The sequence below is a fragment of the Myotis nattereri genome (genome assembly GCF_964212035.1).
Source record: "Myotis nattereri genome assembly, chromosome: 4".
NCBI classification, from domain to species: domain Eukaryota; kingdom Metazoa; phylum Chordata; class Mammalia; order Chiroptera; family Vespertilionidae; genus Myotis; species Myotis nattereri.
Window position 1 is genome coordinate 5,382,454 of NC_138079.1, and position 6,511 is coordinate 5,388,964.

Genomic DNA, 6,511 nt, shown 5'->3' on the forward strand with positions numbered 1-6,511 from the left:
GCCAGACCCTCATCACCCTGGCTCAGCCTCCTCCTCTTCCCTCCTATGCACTTCGGTAGCCTCTGAACTCTTTATGAAGGACCCTCTGGAAACATGGCACAAAGCACTGCCCAGAATGACCTACGATTTTACTTAAATAGGATTTTGCCTTCAGGGGAGACATTGTACAATTCAGGCAAAATTCAGCTTCCCATGATGAACTAGAAAAAGCCAGAGTCCTTTCAGTGAAAAAATAAGCACAGGATGTACCCTGAGTTCTCTACTTGCCTCTGCCATTATTCATTGAGCAGAAGTAAGTCCTCTTCTATCGCTTCCAGCAGTGGAAGAGAATGTAGCTAAGAGAGCCCAGGTTTGGGGCAGAGTTAGGGAATAGACTGCGCTGTTTGCAGAAAGAAAAGCAGCTGCTTTGGAAGAGGTACAGGCAGTGCTTAGAAAGAAGAAGATGGTCAGAAGCCTCCACAGGAGAAAGGCCAACCGCCTTCCAACCACTGGAGATGGAATAAGCAAGGACAGCTGCTCCCAGCTGCTCCTGAGTTGGGAAGGTAGAAGCCAGCACAAATACTTGATGAGTGAGTTGCACTGTTGGACATATCGTCCCTCACCTGCCGAGATGGAGGTGAGAGGATGCGTTAGGATCCTGCAGTATCTCAGGACCCAAAAATGCAAGCCAAGAGTCTCAGAGACAGCTGCCTGGGTTTCTCATCGTCCACAGGCCCCATGATGACAACTCAATTGCTTTCGCATGGTGTCCCCCTGGGTCAGTGTGTTGAAGTTTAATATTTTGGGTCACAGTTCCTTTTGAGAGTCTAATTTTTTAAAAAAAAATAATAATAACTGCCCTAACCAGTTTGGCTCAGTGGATAGAGCGTCAGCCTGCGGACTGAAGGGTCCCAGGTTCGATTCGGTCAAGGGCATGTACCTGGGTTGCGGGCACATCCCCAGTAGGGAGTGTGCAGGAGGCAGCTAATCGATGTTTCTCTCTCATCGATGTTTCTAACTCTCTATCCCTCTCCCTTCCTCTCTGTAAAAAAAATCAATAAAATATATTTTTAAAAAATAATAATAATAACTTTACCCCCATATATTGCTTAGAATTTCAGGGGATTCATGGAGTACCCCAATTAGAGTCCCGGGTTTAAAGCTTCACTTCTCTTTTAAAGCCTCTTAGGAACAAAAATCTGAGATTAGAGAAAATGACCCTGGTATAAATATTAAAATTCTTACTTCCTCAGTGGCCAAGTGCAAGCCCACCCTACCCATATCTAGATCCACTCACCTGATAGGTCATTTCACATCCTTTAATCCCAAGAGCAAATGCCTTCTCTCTCCTCCCGTAGGTGGAGATAGCTACTGCTGCCTATGTTCTCATGGACATACTTTTGCATAACAACTCAGCATACAGCTCTTGCAGAGGCTACTTGTTCTCCCCAAAATGCATTCTCCCCCTTCTCCCTTTCACAAATAGAACCTGCAGTTTTACTTGAGTCCATAGTTACTCCTTTTCAGACCACATTTTCCTTTCTCCCTTACTCTTATGCTATTGGCCATGGGGGCTACTCTCTGGCCAATAGCAGAAGAGTAGAAATAATATCAAATATGCAACTTTCAGATCATGCCCTTCACAAGGAAACTGATTTCTTTTCACTTTTTTGCATCTACTTCCCAAGGACTGCAATGTGCTGGGAAGCTAACTTCAAATACATAGACAAGAACAACATCCTGTGAAATGAAAGACTAGGCTGGGTTCCTAATTGAATGAAGGCATGGAGCTGCCTACCCCAGGGATCATCTACTATGAGAGAGCAGTAAATTCTGCACCTTTGTTAGAGCCACCATATTGCTGCATCTCCTTCTTTCAGTAACATAACCCAACTGATACTCACAACAAAAAAAATTCTATATTAAATTCCAATGTCTTCTGCTACAGATAAGTAAAATGTTTACATCTGGGTACGCAAAAGCAGGTACTATTTCCCCATTTTCTTGAAATTTTTCTGGAAGTGACTTAGCCCAGGGTCATGTAGTCTGTCAACAAACACACCTCTTATTTCTTCTTTTTTAGGAACCCATGCTATTTCTCTGTGACAGTTCCATGAACATGACCACTCAGGATCACTTTTAATGTTGACTTTGCATATTTAGGTTGAGAAGTTATTGGATACCAGTGCTGTTTTGGGGACTCAGTTTACAAAGAGATGCTGGGTTCTAGCCTGGCAGAGGAAGCACATGACGTAGAACAGGGGGCTTTTACCAATTTTCCCACTTGTCTGGGTCTAAATGCAGGTGTGGCAATCAACACTGCAGTCACTTAGAACGTGGTTTGTGGGAGGATAGAAGCTCACCCCAACACAAGGGCCATGGGCCCAGGCCCAGGATGGTCTCGCTTGAGCCAGATTTTTCTCTGTGGAAGGCTGTGCCTGACTTCAGGGTTATGAGCAGGATCCTACCATGAACTGTCTTCTGGAAAGGGCCTGAGAGAGGCTCTGAGTTACAGAGAGACCAACACCTGCTTCAGCTGCTCTACTGCCATCTGCAGTCATTGCCAGAAGGCAAGTCACTTTCCCCAAAGATGGACACTCTTGTTTACACTTTTACCGAAATTTGAGCATGTCCTGACATCAAACGACTCCATTTCTGGCAGAAATGTCTTCAGCAGAGAAGGAACAGTTGGCACTCCAAAGACGCCATTTTTGTTGCATGCAAAGACCAAGACTAAACTCTTGTAGAGACAAAACATCTTTGACATTTCAAACTCTGCCCAGAAAGAACACAAACGACAGCAGGGCATGGGGCTGAAGCCGTGGGGTAGGAGGAAAGGGAAATGAAAGAAGAGCCACAACAAGGAAAACATTATGCTCCTGGAAATGAAACCTCATGATGCTGGGACTCCCCCGACAGCGCAGGGACTGACTCAGCACGCACTGATAAAATAGTAAAGAAGGTTCATTTAGGACTACACCAAGGTTAGGTTCCCCTACAGCCAGATTCACCCACTTGACCCTCTGGAGTGGCTTTAATTCTCTTTTTCCACAGTTTTTGGGGGTCCTTAGCCACTCCACTGAGCTGGCGTGGATTTCTCTTCTCCAGCAGGAAGCAGGGGCTGTGGATCTAATCTAACTGTTAATTAAAGAAGGTAAGTGACTGTAGGGGGAGGGGCAGTTAAAACAGATTTCTTGAACGTGTTGGAACTTTCTGAGTATTTCTCAAATATCGGATTTTGCCAAGGATACTCCTATAGCAGCAAATACTGTTTATTATTCTTACTGTTGTGTAGTAGCTGTTGTTTCACTCTATTGCCCTTCAATATCCAATCCCAAGGTGAGTCACCCTTAACTCTTTCTCATTGAAGACATATAGCTAAATGTTTAAGGGTTATTTTATAAGCTTTCTCTAAAAACTGGCCCAGAGAAACACTTTGCTTTTGAAACAGTTTCTTTCCCAAGGGCACTGAAAGAGATCATGCATTACTGTCTGTCCCACTAACTTTATACTTTCTGTCAACAATGGAAGTGAAATTTCTGCTCCTAAGAGGAGTCCAGATGGGGAAGATTCGTAGTAAGTTCAGATGCTCAGCCTGAATTTTCCCAGAGAAATTTTTTGTCCTTAACTGATGGGAAGTAAAGAGAAAAATCTGGGACTTGCTGGGGTGCACTTTCACCAAGTGGACAAACAAGGAACAATCAGGTAAATGACACACCCTCCTCCAACTCTAACATTCCCGCTCCTCAGGGCCAGCTGCGAGTCACTTATCTCCACTCTCTGGGACTGTCCCCGTTATAGCCAGAGGGTGCATAACCTACCCCAGTACGAAATGAAAAGAAAATCTTTATGTGTTTTGTCTGTTTAAACAAGTGGTCTGAACCAACACAGGAATGGCAAGGAGTAATGTAGCTAGCTGGTTGATACTGGGAGTTTACCAGGTAACTGTGAGAAACGATCAAATGCCTTTCCTTTTCATGATTCAGCGCTTCAGAGCAACTCATGAAACTAAAGGAAGACAAGATATAAAAGAAGGAAGAGAGATGGTAGCGCTGAGAGATGATGTATGATCCAACCAAGTTGCTGTGTCCAAGGACTTGCTGCGCCCACAGTCCACTGCTCAGCTCCTGGTTTCTCAGCTGGTGGCTCAGGGGTCCTGCTGCCTTCCTGACCTGCCTTTCTTCTCTCTCCACTGCTCTCATGCGCAATAGTGACAAAGCAGCATCATAAATGTCTCTCATCTGGGGGACAGTTGTAGTAAGGCTGTCCTTCCTCGTTTTCCTAAGTCTCCCAAGGACTCACGAGACCTGGGTGAAGACAGTAGAGAAGGCACCATGGGTCCCCGTCACCCTAGAAGGACGAGTGAGCCTGCTCATTGCTTTGCGCTCCCCACGCTTTATCTGGGTTTCTCTCTGAGGTCCTTCAGCATCTCCTGCCCCACCCGCAGAGAGCGAGCACCCCAGTGGAAATCCCCTGAGCAAACTAGCACATGCTGTACCAAAATATTGTGTCTAGGCTTTGTTCTTTTAAATCTTCACAACTAAAGGAAAGAGATACAATCAAAATGATAGTCCACTTAAATGATAAACAAGAGGATTTAAAGAGACATGACCCAATTACTCATGGAGTGGCAACCTGTGAGTAGTTCATGAGATCTGTGTTGGTGATAGATATAAGGTGTGATTTCTTCTTGAACGCTTATTTCGTTTATGAAAATTTCCAATGATAGCTTTCTTTTTTATTATTGATTTGAGAGAGAGAGAGAGAGGAAAAGAGAGAACGAAAGAGAGAGAAATGTGAGAAAGAAAGAGAGACATCAATCTCTGCCCCCTACTGGGATCGAGGCTGAAACTCAGCCATTTGCCCTGATCAGAAATCGAACCATGACCTCCTGGTTCCTGGTTCGACACTCAACCACTGAGCCACACCGGCTGGGCTGGAGTGAGGCATTATAAATAGGGCTCTCCATCTCTGTCGCTGGATCTGCCTCAGCCCTCAAGAGAGGTTCTCAGAGACTGGTACAAATGCCCCACCTCTCATTTTGAGATTGTCACATAACAGTAATGATGAGACTAACTCATAGAGCTTTCAAAGACTCTGTTTATCTTTGTGAATTTAACCATTTCCACGGGCCCAGAGGACCGATTCTACCCAGTAACAGTGAATCAAACAGAAGCTCATAACCCACTGACCAGGCAACATCTGTGTCCTCAGTACCTTAGGGTCGTACTCATGTGACTTTTTTCTAAAAGAGAGCCCCTGTGAATCAAGAGAGAGAGTTTGATAGCCTAAAACCAGGTTTGATTATTCATCTAATGAGCAGAAGTATGTCCTTCAGAATGACTGAACCGCTCTTAACCTGTGCCTTCTTACACTAGTAATGGCTTAAAGACAAAATTCCAAGGATGGCCAAGAGGTAGCCAGGCTTAACAAATATCACCACTTTATCCATGAGACTGTGACAGGAAATGTTTTTGATTGGTAGACAAATGGAGGGAGAGCCTGAATCATCTCCCATTGTCTCAGGCTTCTGCCCTGCATATGTAGATACTAGTGTGATTTACATGAACCACATGTTCCTGAAAAGTTGTGTGACAATCAGCCTTTCACAAATAGAATCCTATTTTATTTTATTTTTTAAATAGGTTTTTATTGATTTTTAGAGAGAGGAAGGGAGAAGAGATAGAGAAATAGGAACATAGATGAAAGAGAAACATCATCCATCAGCTGCCTCCTGCATGCCCCTGCAGGAGATCAAGCCTTCAACCTGGGCATGTGCCCTGATCAGGAATCAAATCGGCGACCTCCTGGTTCCTGGTTGACACTCAATCACTGAAACACACTGGCTGGACTAGAATCCTATTTTAAATTCACAGAGAAAATAACTATTTTAGCCGATAAACAAGGGTTCAGCAGACTTTTTCTATAAAAGGCCAAGCAGTGAAGATTTTACACTTTTATCTTAGCTACTCAGTTCCACTTTTGTAGCACAAATGCAGCCATGTTTCAAGAAAACTATTTGCAAAAACAGGTGGTAGGCCAATCTGGCCCCTTAGCCATATTTTGTCACTCTTAAATTAAATAACTCTTGAGTGCCAAATCTGATGGGTGAGGTAAAGTAATGACTAGAGGACAGAAAAACTGCTCTTCTTGTGAAACTCAAGAGCTTGAAGGTGAACATTTAACATATATCTACAAAAAGTCACTTCCTTAAGTGCAGAATCTTTCTTTAAATCAAAACTCACCCCTGGCAATTAATAGGTTTTTTAAGTTTAGATTTTTGTCCCAGGATTCCTTTTAAATGGGCCCCGTTCACACTCTCTAATCTGAAATAGTCTGCGTCCACGTTGGAATCCACCACATTACTTTCAAATAAGCACAGTGAGTTTGGGGTTGCCAGAATCATGAGAGAAGTAGAACAATTTCAAATGCTCTAGCTCTTCCTTGCTCCTCTGTTTGGAGCAGCAATACTTTCTTACTCTGACTTCCTGTTTCTGACACTTGCCTTCTTTTTTGCCGTGTTTATACTTCC